Below are 21,673 nucleotides of genomic sequence, written 5' to 3'. Positions count from 1 at the left end.
GCTTAAACCCACAGAAATTAAATCTCTCATAGTTCTGATATCTCAAAGTCAAGATATCAGCCAACTGTGCCCCCTCCAGGAGCCCAAGCAGAGATTACATTCCTTGCTGCTTCTAGTTTCTACTGTAAGACCCAGCATTTCTGAGCTTCCTTGGGTTTGTAGCTGTATCATTCTGATCTCTTCCATCTTCACATCACCTTCTTTTCTGTATATCTGTGTTCTCTTCTGCTTGTCTCAAATCTCCCTCTGACTTACTCTTATAATGACTCTTCATTGACTTTATGGCCCACCCAGATATCCAAGAGTATCTCAAGATCCTTATCTCAAGCACATTTACAAAGACTCATTTCCAAATAAAGCAACATTTAGCCTCTCTGAATATGAAATAAATATCTTTTAGGGGGGAGATTTTTCAGCTTACCACAGATGTAGTTTTTTTATTGCTCATGTTTATTATGCTCTTAAATCTGTTGATTAATTACTGTCATTAGTTTTCAGAAATTCTGTCATCTCTTCAACTATTTTTCTGCCACATTTCACCTCTCATTCAGGCAAGATAAATATATTTCTGTCATTTTCTTATATTGCCTTTGTCTTTTATTGATATTTTTGCTTTCCTTCAATTTCTTTTTACTTTGTCTTGGATACTTTCTACTGACCCAATTCCATATTCTATTTTGTTAATTCTCTCTTCAGCTTTATTTATTTTGGTAGTAACCCTAGTTTTTCATTTCAATTATTGTATTTTACAGTTCAAGATGCTGACATTGTACCACTTTAAATATTTTATGTCATTTATCATTTTTGCAATTTGTAATACTTGCTAAAATTCTAAATACAAATTTTATATTTTGAATTATATCCATACTTATTCTATAGACTGTTTAATAATTTTGCTTTCTGTTACCCAAATGGGTCTTTTTATATCATCTGTTATTTGTGGTAGGTTTCATTTTTGAAGTGATGTCTCTTCATGAATGTGATCAACTTTGATTGTGTGAAAGATGTGTTTGTTTTCTCCTCAGTAATATCTTCTTACCATAATATATGATAATCATAACCATAATTCCATTTCAGTCAACATCCATTAAGGTCCTGCTTTTGTGCAATAATAGCGTCATGTGGTTCTTAACCATCCCCTAGGAGTCCCCATCATGATTGGATGTTGTAAGGAGTCATCCCTCTGTGTCAATAGAGAATAGAAGCAATGTAATATAATGTGGATTGCACTGTATTAAAAGTTCTGACACTGACTATTTACATAAATGGAAAAAATCATTTACTTTTAACAAACATTTGTTTCCTCATCTATAAAATTGACTTTTCACACTGATTCACTTTTACATTGACTTCTAACACCAGAGACTATAATTTCTAAGCCACACATGAAGTCCAATGTGAACATAATCCTTTTTTCTTAGCCACCAGTCTAATTCATTCATACATATATTTCTTTAAGTTTTCTAATACACTTTTCCTCCACAGTAGCCATCTTAATTTTTCTCCTACACAAAAGCAACATCTTCATTGTTTATGTGAGGTAATCCATATCACAGAAACTCTACCAGAATTTTAGAAACTCCAGGAAAATCTTGTTACAGTTGTCTAGTTTCTATTTTAGTTAGTTTGGTTTGAAAAGAAGATATAAATCAGGGAATGACAAAAGGAGATTGATAAAATGTGGCTTGACTACTTACATTGACAAAGAGCTACTTCGGTTTAAAGTCCATTAGAAAGCTTGAATTTTAGTGAGTTTCCTCCATATACTGAACTAAAATCTTACTTAAATGGTGCCTGTGGAACCAATCCTAACAACAGAATTTGTAGTATCAGGTACCTCACCAAGGTTCAGGAGCTGAAGTTGTCTCTGCACAGAAGGATTTTTACAGAGCTAGTAATAGTAGTCCTCATCTACTAGAGTATCTATTCTCTTCGTGCAGTAGGCAAATGGGGGTAAGAAGTAAATTTATGAATATTTTTTATCTTGCCACATTAAATATATCTTATTTCATGCACGATATTATGTGTATATACTAGAATAATACCAATCTTCTCAACAATTCAAAAGATTTTTCTGGATTAAATTTTGTGAGCTCAGGATGAACCCCGGTTTGTACTACTGTCTGATTTTAAATATTATAAATCATTCTTTCAAAAACTCATGCTAGAATATTACTCATTTACAGCTTTTTTATTTTATGTGCTCACTTTAAAAAATATTCTCAGTAGTACATTTATTCACCTCGTCTTACATGAATTTTTATCACAATTCATCAACATTTTTAAATTTATTCTCCATTAAATTTTTTAATTTCAGGGAAACAAATATCATGTAGTCTGGTCAGGAGAATATATACAACAAGTTATTAACACATCTTCTAATTCTGAAATATTTTTCAAATCTCTCATGTAACTATAAAAATTGAACAATGTAGGATACCTTGTAAATTCCATTTATTATGGCTTTAAATCTTTTTGTTCAATCTATTCAAAAAAAACCTGAGCTCCCTTTATAGTTGTCTTCAGTGTTTTTCTGACACCACGGGTCACTTTTTCAGTGGCTTTTCATCTGGCTTATCTGCTGACTCTCAGTGCATATGACAATCCCTTCACTGCTAATTTCTCCACATATATCTTACTATCATCAGTGGCAAGATATTCCTTTTCTAAGTTAAACTACTTTCTGTGACACTAATATTTTAGACCTTCTCTTCTCACTAGAACTTTGTACTACTATTTTTTATTGCATCTATCTCTTTATTGGTTGACTGCTTATCTATCTTTTGTTTAAAACTATCTTTATGATTCAACTTAAATGTCGCAGTTTCCAGGAAACCTTTCCTGATTGTTAGTACTGAGTTCCCTTTCTGTTTTTTTCAGTGTCCTGTATGTACTTCATTATATTTGCCTCTTGTCCGATACCTCCTTTATATGTAAAAATCAATTCAACAGAAATATATATCTAACAAAATAATTGAATCTTGAAGATAGATGCTAAATATATAAATATGTATATGTGATTATTATATATGCATTGTATATAATTTTATTAAAATAAATTTTAATTATATGTAATTTTATAAAATAAAATTGCATGAATCATATACTCATGTGACCATTAATATAATGAATTTTGGCATTTATATTTCAGCACATTTTCTTAATTGTACTACTGTTAGTAACCAATACTTTTGTGACTTTCTTTCCCTCTTTTCAACATGGATCCAGGTAATTTTTTAGATGAGTTCTATGTATGACAACATAATAGTTTCTCCCATTACTTACACATTTATTCTTCATTGTATTCTTACCTCCTTGTTCAAGTAATTTACTGTGTTCCTTGTTAATACCCTCCAACTTCCAACCAAATTCTATTCACTTGAGCCTTTGCTCTACTTTTCTGTATCTGAGGGTCTGACATATACCTCTCAATGAATCCTATATCATTAATGCTGGTTTTGTGTTTCCTTAACTTCAGCCAATTCTATTGCCCAAACCCCCGATTATGTGTCCTTCAGTATTCCAAGACTTCTCTACAACTGCTGTACTTTCCTGATGTCACATTGTAAATGTCTAGACTTCATTATACTACCTGCTGCTTAGATCTTCTCAGATTGTTTATAAACGTCTCCAGCAATGAGTTCTCATTATTCTAGTGAGGCATCCCATAGCTTAATTGCAACACTAATATAACTGAAAAAAAAATGTAGGAACAGTTTCTGAGTTTTATTCCCAGACACTAATGTGGTATTTCCTATGCTCAAAATTCTAAACTCCCAACTAAAACCAGAGTAGTTCTCAATATCTAGCAAGGGAGAAAAATCTGTTACATTAGAAAAGCCAAAGACAAGCAAGACAGGGCAATAAATGCATGTAAGTGGAGCCATGTGGGGCCAGTGAAAGAGAATATATATAAACAAGAAATAAATGGATCTAAAGTAGTCAACAGAAATGGACATACACAACATACAAACAAACCGATTGCTGCCACTTACATATTTATTATCTCTGGCTTATTTATTCATTTATTTACTAACCAGTTACTAAAGATTTATTACATGCTAGGTACAATCATTGTCAGTGAAAATACAGCAATGAATAGGATAGAGTCACAATCCTTCTAATAAAGAAGACATTAAACAAATGATATAAGTAAATATAAGCTGACATGTGATGTAGAGAGAACTACAGAATTAATTTATACAACAAAGAACTGATCTTGCTGGCAATGTGAAATAAGTGTCAAGGTAAAACCTGAAAGATGAATAAGAGTTAATACCACAAATGCTGACTGGTTCAGATAGAAGGAATAATAGCACTTGCCTCGAAGAACTGAAAGAAGTTCAGCAAAACAAATCATGTGAAAATGAGAAGTCAGATGGGAAATTATTTGGGCCGATCCTTTTTCCCCTATCAACAAAAAAGCTGTTCTTCATTTCTCAGTGGCTACATTCAGCATATATTTGCATTACATCTCTTAGGAAATGTCTTTTAGTCTTCAAGTTACTCATGCAGGTTCTTTTTCTCCTTGAAATTTATTTGTTGAAGAACCCACATTGCCTTTCCTGCATAGTTTCATATTCTGCATTTGCTCCTTTTATCCTCATGATGTCATCCATCACGTTTCCCTGTTTTCCTGTAAATTAATAATTAGATTAGCTTTGATCACTTGCAGGCCTTATATATTAATAAAGTATTTCATATGTGATACATTGTACTTCCAATAGGAGGTACTGATGTTCAGTTGTTTCATTTTTGTGATATTAATGGCTAGATGATGAGTATTATTTAGATTTTTTTTGTTTCAAAGTTCTGTATTATATTTTTATCACTCTTTCTTCAATACTTCCATGGAGAGAACCTTCTTCTCTTCTCTTTGGTTACCCAATGGTACACTATATATAAGAAACACAAAATCAGGGCTTGATTATTTCACTTTCTTTAACAGATTTCAAAAGAAAACTGAGTTAGCTCCCTAGAATCCTCCTAACATGGTCATTAAAAAATATCAAGTATAATAAATAAATGGTAAAAGTACATCTTAGGTATATGATGTAATATGGGTGTCAAATGTATATACCCATATCCTCCACACCTCAGACAAGATGTGTAACATCCCCTTCACTTTGGAAAGCATCCTTATCCCCTTTGCAGTCAGTTCACCCCTCAGCCACACTACTAGGCCAGTACCATTTGGATTTCTATCACATACTAGTTAACAGTTTTTAAACTTCGTATAACTGGAATTTTACAGTATGTTAATTTGTTCTGGTTTCTTTCACTCAGTATGAGTGAAATTCATTCATGTTGATTCATCCATGTTATTACATGGAGCACTGTATGTGCCTTTCTGTTGTTGAGTAGTATTTATATGAATATAACATTGTTTATCGATTCTTCTGTTGATGATTATTTAGGTTTCTAGATTGGGGCTATTACAAATAAAACTGCCACATTCTTGTCTTTTTGTGAACATAATGCATTTCTTTCCCTTGAGTATGGGATCATAAGATCAGCATATATTTAACTTCAATAAAAATTAATAAAACCACTTTCCAAATACCTGTACCATTTTAACTTAATGGTATTTCTTTCCTCTTGCTCATATTTACCTGAAAGAGGTTTTTTAGATTCAGTGAATGGATGAGTGGATCAGGATAATTTTTCTCCCTCCATAGTTCTAGAGTTCATTATTCTTTCGTTATTGTGAATTTTTTTTAATGACCTTTCATTCTTGGAGATCTGAAAATTCAGTTCCTCTACCTTAGTTTTGTGTGGAACATTTTTTTCTTTCATTCAGTTTTAGTGTCTTTCCCAGTCTGTACTCTACTCCAAAAGCATATGTTCTGTGTGAGGTTTTGTCAGAGTAGTATGATTTTAATTTTTTTTTTAGTTTTGAGAGTTACTAAGAACTAAACTGTACCTGTACCACTTCACATTATCACAGGTCCTTTGCACTCACTTGCAAATTCTTTCCCCACTTTTATCTGCTGTTCTCAGATTGGCCACTGAATTGTCTAGTGATTTATGGCTTCTATCCTCAGGGCTCCCAGATTTCATTTTGCCTCATTTATGTCCTCTCACAGCTTGATGATACCAAAGCAGCTTGTTATTCTCAGTACTTTGCTACCTTTATATTTGGGATATTATTGTAAGAGCTTATCACCTAGTATGTGAAAACACAAATGTTTTTTTTAATTTTTCCATGCTGTTTTCTCTTTTAGCAAAACCATAAGCTATTGATTAATTAGTAAATTCAAATAATTCATTTTACTAGTCATCTAAGTAAACTGCTCTATAATACCTGAATTTGTTACACACTATTCATTCACTCATTAAATTTGTTAAATGTCTCCAATGAGTCAGGCATTGCTTTAGGCACTGCGATAATAATAGTGCAGAAAAACCAAACATGATACCTTAAATATTATTGGCTCTTTAAATCTACTAAGGCAGACAAGCTATAATCAGACAATCATACTATCTTAGTCTGTGTATCTACAACAGTGCTTTTCTCTTTTTATTATCTTTTCAATCTTCTCCTTTTACTATACTTCCTATGTTGATGTTCTGCAAACATAACTTGATGCCCCTGCCTTTATTTACAAGAATTTTCATAGCAGCCTTAATGACAATAGCCAGAAACTAGAAACAACCCAAATATCAATCAACAGCTAAAAAAAGAAATGTGTAATAGTTACATTAGGGAATATTACCTAGCAATGTATAAAGGATAAAACTCAACACACACAGCATGGGAAAATCTGATAGAATTAACCCTGAGTTAAAAAAGTTATATACAGAGGAGCAAACACTGTATAATCCTATCTACATAGAGTGCAGAGCCCACAAAATCAGTATGTGATGCAAGAAAAGATAATTACCTCTGTGTGGAGATAAGGAAAACCATGAGTGGCCATGAAAGAGTCCTTTGGGGTACTAGGAATTTTCCATTTATGGGTGGGGGAGAGGTTTCCACACATATGCACAGGTATATGTTCATATAGATGTTCACTTGAAATATGTATAGTCCACTGTATGTGGACTTAAAGAAACAGTAAAAATAAAACATAGTTACCCTAGGAGATAGACTTGGGGACATGGGAACATTCAGATTCTGAAAATACACTCTACAGTTATGAGTGGCTTAAAAATGAATCTATATTTATACATAGGGACAGTATATTTCATTGTGTACTGTACCACAATAAGAATTTTTTTAAAAAGATGCCTATTCTACATTAATTTTGATAGATTTAAAGACTCAAAAGTGGGCTTATTACACTTTAGTAATAATAAAATAAGAAACTCAAGAGACATAAGAATTCAATGTAGTGTATCATTATTGATTGAATCCTATGTCAAAAATAAAGCTATGAAATATATATTTGAGAAAATATGGGAATTTGAATTTAAACTGAATATTAAATGACACTAGAATTTTACATTTTTAAAGTGTGAAAATGGTATAAGATAATGGAAGAGAATGTATTTTTAGTGATGTATGCTAAAGTGTCATGATATCTATAATTTGAAATGTTTTGGAAAAAAAGCAAGTTAATGAGAGAGAATGACAAAAATATATTGTAAAATATTAAAAATCATTGACACTGAATAGTGAATATATGGGTGCTCATTGGTTCTCTCTAGATTTTCTTGTATTTAAATAATTAATTTTTTTTTTTTAAGAAGGGAGAAGGGAAGAAGGAAAGAGAAGTGGGAACTGAACACACGGGGCATTCCCATTCTTTATTGTATTGATCCTTCCTCACACTGGTTCCGTTTGTATTCTGCCTTGTGTGCCAGATAGGGGTTGGTCCCAGATGGAATGCTGGGGCATTTGAGGACTTTAGAGCCAACCAATGGAGCTGTCAGTTTCTGGAATGAGTTCTTCTGTGGGCAGAGACACCACGGAAGGGCTGCACACTGTTGGACTTCGACTTCAGGCGTGACCATGGGAAACTGCACAAGGAGATAAATGACCTGAAGGTCATAAAGAAAATGATCCGTGGGGACCTGTGGTTGTCAGCGGCACGGGATCCTGTCTTCAGCTTTTTTTTTATGGGTTTATTTTTGTTTGGGTTTATTTCCCTTTTATATAAAAAGGGAAAAAAGAAACTTGCCCAACCTCCAACAAAATTGATTTAGGAAAAATATTCTTGTCAAGCTTAGCTCTGTTCAAAAGTAATAGGCAGAACTGGGATTATATTCAGAAAATATCTATCTGGAGAAAAAAGTATAAGAAAAAGGAGTTTGGAGGAAAAATGTAAAAAGCTGAAGAGTACTAGCTCAATTTTCAAAGAGGCAATAATACCTTTCCAAAAAAAAAAACAACTGAATGAAGAGAGGCACAAATGCACAGAACAGGCGGGAGCTGATGGCTGTGATGATAAGAATGATTCAGTCACCAGATAATGACTAGAGAGTCACCCTAATACAAGCCGTTTTTCTAAACAGTGCATCTGACCAAGAATGATGCCTTTTATTACCCTTTATCCAAAGTGAGGGGAAAACATTCCTCAGAAACCAGGGATTTTCTCTCCTCTACACACCATGCTACCATCTCTGTTGACATAACACCTTCGCTCTGAGGTTCCCTGTTGCTAGTGGATATAAGGAAACAGGAGATCTCATTTCTTTCTCACCCTTTCAGGAGGGATATATAGAACTCCATGGGATATATTTTCTATCACTGCATCCTGTAAATAAGATGTCCTTCTCAGTTAATTCACCTTTTAAATCAAGAAACTTGATTTTCTGTGGGCTTTCTTCAGTAGGAATCATATCTCTCTATTGTTACTTTAAGGAGCTGAATATACTTGAGATAATATATTAGCTTAAATCAAGGTGGGATAAAATCATAACTCTTAGAAGAGTGTTTTCTAATTATTATTTTTATATGAACCTTATAAATGAATTATTTATAGGTTATTATACTCTATATATTATAAATATTTCATTTTCATTTTCATTAGTAATACATTATACCATCAACAAATAATTGTACCATTTTATATGTAATTTAGCAATAAGGGATATAAAACTACAAAGGCAATTTTGGTGTGCCTAAAACTGTTCTTACTATAGTAGTATAAAAAATGTAAATGTAATGTGATTTTACTTTAATAATAATAATTGCTTATAAAATACAAAAATGGAAATACTATATATTAAAACTGTGGGATACTGCTGTATTGGTATACTTAAAGAGAAATTAATAACATTAAGTGTTTATGTTAAAAAATAAAGTCTAAAAATTAATGAAAGAAATGTCCTATTTAAGAAGTTATACTTTTAAAAATAAGCCCAAAATAAATTAGAAGAAATAAAGATAAAAAACATTAATCAAATACAAAATAAAATATATAAATATAAAATTAAAAAAATTAACTTCAAATATAAAATAATGAAATTAAAACTTCATTCTTAGGAAAAATTAATAAACCGTATAAAACTCTAATAAGAGTTTTAATAAGTGGAAAATGCAAAAAAAATTAGGAAAGATAGGTATGCATAAAGCAAATTTTAAATATATAATATAAATACTATGAACAAATGTATACCAATAAAAACAGTTATGCAAAACCCTTGTAAACATTCTTTCGAATAAAAAAAATAATAGAGTGGATTTTTGTGGACAGACTTTAGGCCTTAAAGTTCCAAAGCAGTAATGGCCAGATGTATTATTCTTTGTTCATATAATTTGCTTTTATTCAACCACAAGCTGTATAACAATGTCTCCTAAATTATCTGTCCATCCATCCTTCCACCTATTGATAGACAATCTTACATTAAGGATTCATCCAGAGGCCCCAGGCCAATTTTTATTTCCAGCCAGAAGTACTACCACAAACATAAAGCAGTACTTACTAAGCTAAAAATGTAATATGGTCAAAATATTAAGCAATATGATTAACAGTGTGACTATAGTGAAATATGAGAATAAAATCTGAGCAATCAAAACAGAAAAAACAAATTGCATGGCATTTTTCAGAAAGTAGAAAACATATGACTTTCTCAGTGGAAACAAAGTGAAGTCATACTTTCTAACACATTTTTCACATGGGACCAATATAGAATATTTGACTGCAAAGTAGATAATGGCTTTTATCACCTTTATAGAGCAAATGTGGAATAAATTTTCATATAGCTATTTTTGTTAATGATTCTCAATAAAAGCCATGCTTATGATAAAAGGCAGCTTAGTGAAGGATAATTTTTAAAGTGATGAGCTAATATAACATTGCCCTTCTTCTGATACAGAAAAATGACAGGATTCCAACCACTTATCTTGTGTTTGAGAACCCTTATGAACTACAATACATCTTATCTAATTAATGTATTGAAATATTGCTAAGAGTTTTAGAAAAATGTGTAAAAGTTGTCATAGATGAGTTAGTTAACTCTAAAGGGAGTCTAAAGGGAAAGACGACAGAGACAGAGAATAAAACAACAGAGGAATTATGCATGAAAGTTCAAGCAACAAATATGATGACAGGCTCAAGGCTCATCAGAGGAGAAATTACCCTTAAAAATGCTATTTTTTTCTCACAGAATAAAAGGAAAAGTGTATAGCAATTTCTAGAACAATTTGTAATAACAGAGTTGTATTATAAAGCCACATTTGCTGTGTAACCTTAGCACTAATCTTTGGAAGAAAAAATTGGTGAAATTAAGACTAGAAAGCAATAGAAAACATGTAGAGTCTCTTACTTTGGTTGGTGTGTTTTCTCTTAATCTCAGGTTCAGGAAACGTAAGTTCTAGTTTTATCTGTCCCTTTCAGAGACTCCATTTTATTTTGTTCATGTATATAATGCCATGGTTGAATTAGATGATGGAGTTCTAAGGTATTGGACAACTTAAAACAATTCTGTGCATTGTGATGATGTTGTTATTTACATTTTAACTTTATTTTCACTAAAATATGTATTTCATAAAATCAGTAACTCTTTGTGCATGTGTGTGTGTGTGTGAACAGCTGTCATCCCAGGGTCTAGATATTTTCTGACATGTGTGTAGGCACTCTGAAAATTTGCTGACAGGATGAATGCATAAATACTCTTATCCTCCCAAACTATTTAAACCTAATAATCAGTTTCACACCTACATCTCTGTTATATACACAGAACTCATTCTTCTGTTCCCACCTTTCTTCTTATGTTTATGAATGTTTCAGTTTTTTTCATCAGAGGATTACACTAAAACCAGGGGTCTTGATTTAACATAAAATCCATTAAAATCATCATTTAAAAGGATCTAATTACTTCACATAAGCAAATTATCACTGAGATCACATTTACAATATCAATATTCTTTCTCTAGTGTTGTCTTGTTCATATATTGTCATTGTGCTTAGAGATAATCTTCAAAAAGTTTCTGTCAAATTACTAAATTATGATTTCTGAAATTGTTACCATTTAATTCTCCAATGTTTTCCTTCTAAGCTGAAGGAGTCATTCAACTAGAGTTCTTCAATAAAATAAAATAAAATAAAATAAACATATATAGTGTGTATATCAAACAGGTTCTATGTAGAAAAATAAAGGTACACTTGAGTTAGGATAACTACTGTATATACAAAGGTATGGACAGGGTGTAGTGAATACAAAAAAGATAGAGCAATATAATAACAAAGGGATGTTACCACCTTGTGGCAGTCATGGAAATGCCCTCTTTAGATTTCTTTCATGAGAAAATTCTGTAGAAAGCATAAGCAAATGACAACCTCAGCTTCCATACTACTAGACTCAGCACCACATTATTTTGCATTAAGGTCACCCTTTATTTTAACCACCCCAGTTCTGAGCATGTGGGCATACTAAAACTGGCCCATTATTAGGAGATGTGGGACTCTCCTAACAGGCAACATTGGCCAAGAGATTCTCCGTCAGTATGGCTGTACTTTTCTTAGTATTGTGCTCCAATCTGAGAACCCACCTACCCTTCCTCCTTTCTTCACTTTCTCTATGCACAGTATCAGATTTGCAGTATATCCTGAGCTTTTCTATCTACTGTACTTTTTCTCCATGGGTATTTTCCCTGGTAAATCTCTTAGACCTCTCATTTCATCTTGGCATCTGCTTCTTGAAAGACTGATGTGACACACACATCCTTTAGGTTCTAATGATGAGGGGAATGAGAAATTACTGGAAACAGAAGGAAAGACAACCTTATTTTATGAAGAGCTGGGATATTCACCACCCAAAGCAACTCCTTAGGGAGAGAATTAGGGACATAACTTTTCAGACTTTGATTTCTTCCTTACTTACAATGGCTTTCTGGGTGTCTCTAATGGCAGAAGTCAACTGAAACTGGAGGGTGGGGTAGCCCATTGATGCTGTACACAAAGGCCTTTTGGGGTGGGAAGATTTATAGAGAAGGGTAGAGTTGATCTGTTTCGTATATTTCTAATCTGATCTTTGTTATTTCCTTCCTTCTACTAAATTTTTTGCTCTTCTTTGTCTAATTCCTTGAGATGTGAAGTTAGATTGTTTGAGATATTTCTTTTTTCTTGAGGTAAGCTTTTATTATTATGAAATTTTCTTTTAGAGCTGCTTTTGCTACATCCTATAAGTTTTGGCAGGTTCCATTTCCATTTTCATTTGCCTCAAGGCATTTTTTAAAATTTTCTCTTTTGATCTCTTCTTTGGTCCATTGGTTATTCAGTAGCATGTTGTGTAATCTCCACCTATTTGTGTATTTTCCAGTTTTCTTCTTATAATTTATTTCTAGTTTCAGACCATTGTGGTTGGAAAAGATGTTTGATGTGATTTCAATATTCTTAGAATTTTTAAGACTAGTTTTATGGTCTAACACATTATCCTGAAGAATGCTCTATGTGCACTGAAAAGAATATGTAATCTATTGCTTTTGAATGGAATGTTCTGTGTATATTCATTAAGTCCACCTTGTCTAATGTGTTATTTAAGGCCAATGTTTCCTTATTGATTTTCTTTCTGGATAATCTATCCTTTGAAATAAGTGGTGTTTAAAAGTCTCCAAATATTATTGCATTGCTGTGTATTTCTTCCTTTAGGTCTGCTAATACCTGCTTTATATATCTGGTTGCTCCTGTGTTGGGTGCATAAATTTTTATACATGTTGTATACTCTTGCTGGATTGATCCCTTTATCATTCTGTAATACCCTATTTGTCTTTGTTACAATCTTTATTTTAAGGTCTACTTTGTCTGATATAAGTACAACTACACCAATTTCTTTAAGTTTCCATTTGCATGGAATATCTTGATCTATTCCTTCCTTTCAGTCTGTCTGTGCCTCTACATCTGAAGTAGATCTCTTCTGGGCAACATATAGATGGGTCTTATTTTTATCCATTCAGCTACTTTCTGTCTTTTGATTGGAGAATTTAGTTCATTTACATTTAAAATGAAGAGTAATAGGTATGTACTTATTGCCAACTTGTTCATTGTTTCCTGACTGTTTTATAATTCCTCAATGCTTCTTTCTTCTTCTCTTTCTCTCTTCTTTGTGGTTTGATGACTTTCCTTGATGGTATGCTTAGATTCCTTTCTATTGATTGATTGATTGATTGATTGATTGATTGATTGTATCTAATATAGGTTTTTGTTTTGTGGTTACCATGAGGCCTACGTGTAACAATTTATTTATAACAGTCTACTTTAAATTGATAAGTTTGAATACATTCTAAACTATACATTTTTACTCAATGCCTAACATTATGTTTCTGATGTCCATTATACATCTTTTTATCTTGTGTATCCCTTAACTAATTGCTGTAGTTATAGTTTTTAGTGCTTTTGGTTTTAATCTTCATAACAGCTTTTTTTTTTAAATTTTATTTATTTATTTATTTATTTTTCTTACATGGAGTACAAATTCTTACATAGTGAATAAGTTACATGGTGAACATTACAAGGGCAGTCATCACAGAAGCTCTCGGTTTTGCTCATGCATTATGAACTATAAACAGTCAGTTCAAATATGAATATTCATTTGATTTTTATACTTGATTTATATGTGGATACCACATTTCTCTCTTTATTATTATTATTTTTAATAAAATGCTGAAGTGGTAGGTAGATTCAAGATAAAGGTAGAAAACATAGTTTAGTGTTGTAAGAGAGCAAATGTAGTTGATCAGGTGTGTGCCTGTAGACTATGTGTTAATCCAAGCTAGACAAGGGCAATAAAACATCCACGTATGAAGAAGATTTCTCTCAGAACAGGGGGGGTGAGGTTCTAAGCCTCACCTCTGCTGATCCCCCTTTTTCTCACCTGATGGCCCCCCTGCAACTGTGCCTGTCTTAGGTTGTTCCTCCCTTGAGGAATCTTACCTCTCTCTGGCTAACCAGTCATCTTCCGGGGCCATACAGGGAAATGTTAAGTTCATAAGTGAGAGAGAAGCCTTATTGTTTGAAAAGGTTAGCTTTTTACTTCTTTGCATATTTATGTCCTGTGGCTTCTATGCCCAGCATTTGTCTTGAGGTGTCTTTACCACTTGGAAGAATTATGATACTGGGTAAATTCAATATGTGGCAAGAATTCTATTTAAGGGTTGTAATTAGGTAGGAAGAAGAAAAGCTATAGATGTAGCAGGCAGAAGAAAACCTGGGAAGATTGATTATTTCTTTGACATATCTTCTTGTAGAGTACCTTCAACATGTATAGGTTTTAAACTACTAATTAAATTGTGCACACCCATTAACATAATAGGAGTACAGTTATGTAACCAAAGCATACCTGTACTTACCAGCCATCTCCAGTGAAACCAAGAAAACCAGTAAGGCACCTTAGGCATTTGTGAAAAATTATCTATGATATGGTGGATATTGTCTAACTGAACTTGAACAGTCTGAGAGAATTCAGATAAATTAAAGCAACCCATTCCTGGGGACTGTTCACATCCCATATGTTCTTTTAACAGTAAATAGTCTGTAGTTGTAAGATTTTGGAGTGCTACAATTTGCACTTCTCCTAATTCTTGGTTGAGTTCTAACAGTATAGATCCAGTCAAATTTGTTGTTTTATTGTATGCACAGGCCAGCTTAGATATCTCCTTCTTCATTCCCATGGCAAGTCCAGGAATTGGTGGGATGAGTGCATCTACACCTGTAGCAGTGCATGGATCTTTGTTGGGGTTTTTTGGTGATCATCTTCTGGCATGAGTCCTCCCGAAAGTGCTGATGTTGGAAGTTCTTTTTCATATCGTATCTTAGTTCATTTTCGGGGTAGCCCAATTAGACTTTGATCCTATGTATAAACACAAACAAACCCTTTGCCTACACTTTTATATGCCCTTTATACCATTGTGTGGAGCTCACTGGAGGTCACCACACAGGAACTGCTTTTTTCTTTTTTAATCATTAATCTACACTTACATGATGAATACTTTGTTTACTAGGCTCACCCCTATACCAGGTCCCCCCTATATACCCCTTTACAGTCACTGTCCGTCAGCGTAGCAAAATGTTGTAGATTCACTACTTGTCTTCTCTGTGTTGTACAGCCCTCCCCTTTCTCCCACACCCCCATGCATGCTAATCTTAGTACACCCCCTTTCTTCCCCCCCTTATCCCTCCCTACCCACCCATTCTCCCCAGTCCCTTTCCCTTTGGTACCTGTTAGTCCATTCTTGAGTTCTGTGATTCTGCTGCTGTTTTGTTCCTTCAATTTTTCCTTTTTTCTTATATTCCACAGATGAGTGAAATCATTTGGTATTTCTCTTTCTACACTTGGCTTGTTTCACTGAGCATAATACCCTCCAGCTCCATCCATGTTGCTGCAAATGGTAGGATTTTCCCTTTCTTATGGCTGAGTAGTATTCCATTGTGTATATGTACCACATCTTCTTTATCCATTCATCTATGGATGGACATTTGGGTTGCTTCCAATTTTTCGCAATTGTAAATAGTGCTGCGATAAACATAGGGGTGCATTGGTCTTTCTCATACTTGATTGCAGCATTCTTAGGGTAAATTCCTAGGAGTGCAATTCCTGGGTCAAATGGTAAGTCTGTTTTGAGCATTTTGATGTACCTCCATACAGCTTTCCACAATGGTTGAACTAACTTACATTCCCAGCAGCAGTGTAGGAGGGTCCCCCTTTCTCCACAGCCTCGCCAACATTTGTTGTTGTTTGTCTTTTGGATGGCAGCCATCCTTACTGGTGTGAGGTGATACTTCATTGTAGTTTTAATTTGCATTTCTCTGATAATTAGCGATGTGGAGCATCTTTTCATGTGTCTGTTGGCCATCTGTATTTCTTTTTTGGAGAACCGTCTGTTCAGTTCCTCTGCCCATTTTTTAATTGGGTTATTTTTTTTGTGTTTATTGAGACGTGTGAGCTCTTTATATATTCTGGACGTCAAGCCTTTATCGGATGTGTCATTTTCAAATATATTCTCCCATACTGTAGGGTTCCTTTTTGTTCTATTGATGGTGTCTTTTGCTGTACAGAAGCTTTTCAGCTTAATGTAGTCCCACTTGTTCATTTTTGCCGTTGTTTTCCTTGCCTGTGGAGATATGCTCAAGAAGAGGTCACTCATGTTTATGTCTAAGAGATTCTTGCCTATGTTTTTTTCCAAGAGTTTAATGGTTTCATGACTTACATTCAGGTCTTTGATCCATTTTGTGTTTACTTTTGTATATGGGGTTAGACAGTGGTCCAGTTTCATTCTCCTACATGTAGCTGTCCAGTTTTGCCAGCACCATCTGTTGAAGAGACTGTCCTTTCACCATTGTATGTCCATGGCTCCTTTATCAAATATTAATTGACCATATATGTCTGGGTTAATGTCCGGATTGTCTAGTCTGTTCCATTGGTCTGTGGCTCTGTTCTTGTGCCAGTACCAAATTGTTTTGATTACTATGGCTTTATAATAGAGCTTGAAGTTGGGGAGTGAGATCCCCCCTACTTTATTCTTCTTTCTCAGGATTGCTTTGGCTATTTGGGGTCTTTGGTGCTTCCATATGAATTTTTGAATTATTTGTTCCAGTTCATTGAAGAATGTTGTTGGTAGTTTCATAGGGATTGCATCAAATCTGTATATTGCTTTGGGCAGGATGGCCATTTTGACGATATTAATTCTTCCTAGCCACGAGCATGGGATGCGTTTCCATCTATTAGTGTCCCCTTTAATTTCTCTTAAGAGTGACTTGTAGTTTTCAGAGTATAAGTCTTTCACTTCTTTGGTTAGGTTTATTCCTAGGTATTTTATTTTTTTTGATGCGATTGTGAATGGAGTTGTTTTCCTGATTTCTCTTTCTGTTGGTTCATTGTTAGTGTATAGGAAAGCCACAGATTTCTGTGTGTTGATTTTGTATCCTGCAACTTTGCTGTATTCCGATATCAGTTCTAGTAGTTTTGGGGTGGAGTCTTAAGGGTTTTTTATGTACAGTATCATGTCATCTGCAAAGAGTGACAGTTTAACTTCTTCTTTACCAATCTGGATTCCTTGTGTTTTTTTGTTTTGTCTGATTGCCATGGCTAGGACCTCCAGTACTATGTTAAATAACAGTGGAGAGAGTGGGCATCCCTGTCTAGTTCCTGATCTCAGAGGAAAAGCTTTCAGTTTCTCGCTGTTCAATATAATGTTGACTGTGGGTTTTTCATACATGGCCTTTATTATGTTGAGGTACTTGCCCTCTATTCCGATTTTGCTGAGAGTTTTTATCATGAATGGATGTTGAACATTGTCAAATGCTTTTTCAGCATCTATGGAGATGATCATGTGGTTTTTGTCTTTCTTTTTGTTGATGTGGTGGATGATGTTGATGGATGTTGTGCCATCTTTGCATCCCTGGGATGAATCCCACTTGGTCATGGTGTACGATCCTTTTGATGTATTTTTGAATTCGGTTTGCTAATGTTTTGTTGAGTATTTTTGCATCTACGTTCATCAGGGATATTGGTCAGTAGTTTTCTTTTTTGGTGGGGTCTTTGCCTGGTTTTGGTATTAGGGTGATGTTGGCTTCATAGAATGAGTTTGGGAGTATCCCCTCCTCTTCTATTTTTTGGAAAACTTTGAGGAGAATGGGTATTATGTCTTCCCTGTATGTCTGATAAAATTCCGAGTTAAATCCATCTGGCCCGGGGGTTTTGTTCTTTGGTAGTTTTTTGATTACCACTTCAATTTTGTTGCTGGTAATTGGTCTGTTTAGATTTTCTGTTTCTTTCTAAGTCAGACATGGAAGGTTGTATTTTTCTAGGAAGTTGTCCATTTCTCCTAGGTTTCCCAGCTTGTTAGCATATAGGTTTTCATAGTATTCTCTAATAATTCTTTGTATTTCTGTGGGGTCCATCGTGATTTTTCCTTTCTCGTTTCTGATACTGTTGATTTGTGTTGACTCTCTTTTCCTCTTAATAAGTCTGGCTAGAGGCTTATCTATTTTGTTTATTTTCTCGAAGAACCAGCTCTTGGGTTCATTGATTTTTGCTATTGTTTTATTCTTCTCAATTTTATTTATTTCTTCTCTGATCTTTATCATGTCCCTCCTTCTGCTGACCTTAGGCCTCATTTGTTCTTCTTTTTCCAATTTCGATAATTGTGTCATTAGACCGTTCATTTGGGCTTGTTCTTCCTTTTTTAAATATGCTTGGATTGCTATATACTTTCCTCTTAAGACTGCTTTTGCTTTGTCCCACAGAAGTTGGGGCTTAGTGTTGTTGTTGTCATTTGTTTCCATATATTGCTGGATCTCCATTTTGATTTTGTCATTGATCCATTGATTATTTAGGAGCGTGTTGATAAGCCTCCATGTGTTTGTGAGCCTTTTTGCTTTCTTTGTACAGTTTATTTCTATTTTTATGGCTTTGTGTTCTGAAAAGTTGGTTGGTAGGATTTCAATCTTTTGGTATATACTGAGGCTCTTTTTGTGGACTAGTATGTGGTCTATTCTGGAGAATGTTCCATATGCACTTGAGAAGAATGTGTATCCTGTTGCTTTTGGATGTAGAGTTCTGTAGATGTCTATTAGGTCCATCTGTTCTAGTTTGTTGTTCAGTGCCTCTGTGTTCTTACTTATTTTCTGTCTGGTGGATCTGTCCTTTGGAGTGAGTGGTGTGTTGAAGTCTCCTAGAATGAATGCATTGCATTCTATTTCCTCCTTTAGTTCTGTTAATATTTTTTTCAGGTATGTTGGTGCTCCTGTATTGTGTGCATATATATTTATAATAGTTATATCCTCTTGATGGACTGAGCCCTTTATCATTATGTAATGTCCTTCTTTGTCTTTTGTTACTTTCTTTATTTTGAAGTCTGTTTTGTCTGATACCAGAATTGCAACACCTGCTTTCTTCTCTCTGTTGTTTCCATGAAATATCTTTTTCCATCCCTTGACTTTAAGTCTGTGCATGTCTTTGGGTTTGAGGTGAGTCTCTCATAAGCAGCATATGGATGGATCTTGCTTTTTTATCCATTCTATTTCTCTGTATCTTTTGATTGGTGCATTCAGTCCATTTACATTTAGGGTGATTATTGAAAGGTATGAATTTATTGCCATTGTAGGCTATAAGTTTGTGGTTACCAAAGGTTTAGGGTTAGCTTCTTTACTATCTTACTGTCTAACTTAACTCGCTTGTTGAGCTATTATAAACGCGGTCTGATGATTCTTTATTTCTCTCCCTTCTTATTCCTCCTCCTCCCTTCTTCATATATTGGGTGTTTTGTTCTGTGCTCTTTTTAGGAGTGCTCCCTTCTAGAGCAGTCCCTGTAAGATGCCCTGAAGAGGTGGTTTGTGGGAGGCAAATTCCCTCAACTTTTGCTTGTCTGGGAATTGTTTAATCCCTCCTTCATATTTAAATGATATTCGTGCTGGATACAGTAGTCTTGGTTCGAGGCCTTTCTGTTTCATTGCATTAAGTATATCATGCCATTCTCTTCTGGCCTGTAGGGTTTCTGTTGAGAAGTCTGATGATAGCCTGATGGGTTTTCCTTTGTAGGTAACCTTTTTTTTTCTCTCTGGCTGCCTTTAAGACTTTGTCCTTGTCTTTGATCTTTGCCATTTTTATTATTATGTGTCTTGTTGTTGCACTCCTTGGAACCCTTGTCATTGGAGTTCTGTGTACCTCTGTGGTCTGAGAGGCCATTTCTTCCCCTAGTTTGGGGAAGTTTTCGGCAATTATTTCTTCAAAGACATTTTCTATCCCTTTTTCTCTTTCTTCTCCTTCTGGTATTCCTATAATGCATATATTATTCCTTTTTGATTGGTCACTCAGCTCTCTTAAATTTCTTTCATTCCTGGAGATCCTTTTCTCTCTCTCTGCCTCAGCTTCTCTGCGTTCCTGTTCTCTGTTTTCTAATCCATTAATGGTCTCTTGCATCTCGTCCATTCTGTTTTGACGTCCTTCCAGAGCTTGTTTTATTTCTGTATTCTCCTTCCTTAGTTCTTGCATATTTCTCTGCAAGTCCATCAGCATGGTTATGACTTTTGTTTTGAATTCTTTTTCAGGAAGACTGGCTAAATCTATCTCCCCAGATTCCTTCTCAGGGGAAGATGTAGCAGATGCCAAAGCTGTCTGGGTTAGTCTTGTCTGGATCATATTTTTTTGCCTTTTCATTTTGCAGGTGCTATTGACTGTCAGCTGGGAGGGCCAAAGTTTTCACTTGCTACTGGCCTTTCTTTACTGGGACAACTGCGATCCCTAGTGGCTTGTGTTGGGTAATGGCATGTAGAGTGGGTCTTTGTGTCTTGCCTGTCCGGAAGAGAGGAATTTCCCTTTCTGTGGGCGGAGTTTGTCTCAGGCTGCTTCTCTGTTTTCGCAGCGCCTGGAGGGGTAATGGACGGGGGGGGAGCTGTTTGGCTGTTTACCTCCATGAGAGGTCTCAGAGCTGTTGCCCTGGGGGTTAGTGCAACCGGTTTTCCCTGTAATTTCCAGCTGCTGGACTGTGACTGTGTTGTTTCCGTCTTGCTGTTAAGTCCCTGTCCCTTTAAGACTTTCAAAAAGCCCCCGCTTTTCTTTGTCACAGGGGCATCAGCTTCGGCACCCGCTCAGAGGTCTTACTCCCTGTTCCCCCTGTATCCAGGGCCCCCTGGGCATGTACTGTGTCTGCACTCTGGCCGGGATGGCTGGGGCTGGGTGTTCAGCAGTCCTGGGCTCCCTCTCCCTCCCGCTCTGCCTATTCTTCTCCCGCCGGGAGCTGGGGGGAGGGGCGCTCGGGTCCCGCCGGGCCGGGGCTTGTATCTTACCCCTTTCACCAGTTGCTGGGTTCTCGCTGGTGTAGCTGCAGTCTGGCCACTGTCCTGCATCTTCTGGTCTCTCTTTTAGGATTAGTTGTATTTGTTGTATTTTCAAAAATATATATGTTTTTGGGAGGAGATTCCCACTGTCCTACTCATGCCGCCATGTTGGCTCCGCCTGCATAACAGCTTTTTAAGTGATTAATACAGTACCTTTACTATGCATTTACCTTTACCAATGGATTTATACCTTGATATATTTTTTGCTACTAATTAGTGCCCTATCTTTTCAGCTTAAAGAAGTCCCTTTAACATTCCTTGTAAGACTGGTTTAGTGGTGATGAACTCCTTAGCTTTTGTTTGTCTGGAAAAACTCCCTCTTTCAACTTTGAATGATAACTTTGTCAGATTGCTAGGAAAGTTTTTTCTTTCAGCACTTTGAATATATCATGTCACTCCCTATGGCCTGCAAAGTTTCTACTGAAAAATCTGCTAAAAGTCTTCTATGGGGA

The sequence above is a fragment of the Manis pentadactyla genome, chromosome 13 (genome assembly GCF_030020395.1).
Source record: "Manis pentadactyla isolate mManPen7 chromosome 13, mManPen7.hap1, whole genome shotgun sequence".
Classification (NCBI taxonomy): domain Eukaryota; kingdom Metazoa; phylum Chordata; class Mammalia; order Pholidota; family Manidae; genus Manis; species Manis pentadactyla.
The sequence above is the reverse complement of the archived record's forward strand: the minus strand, read 5'-3'. Positions refer to the sequence as shown.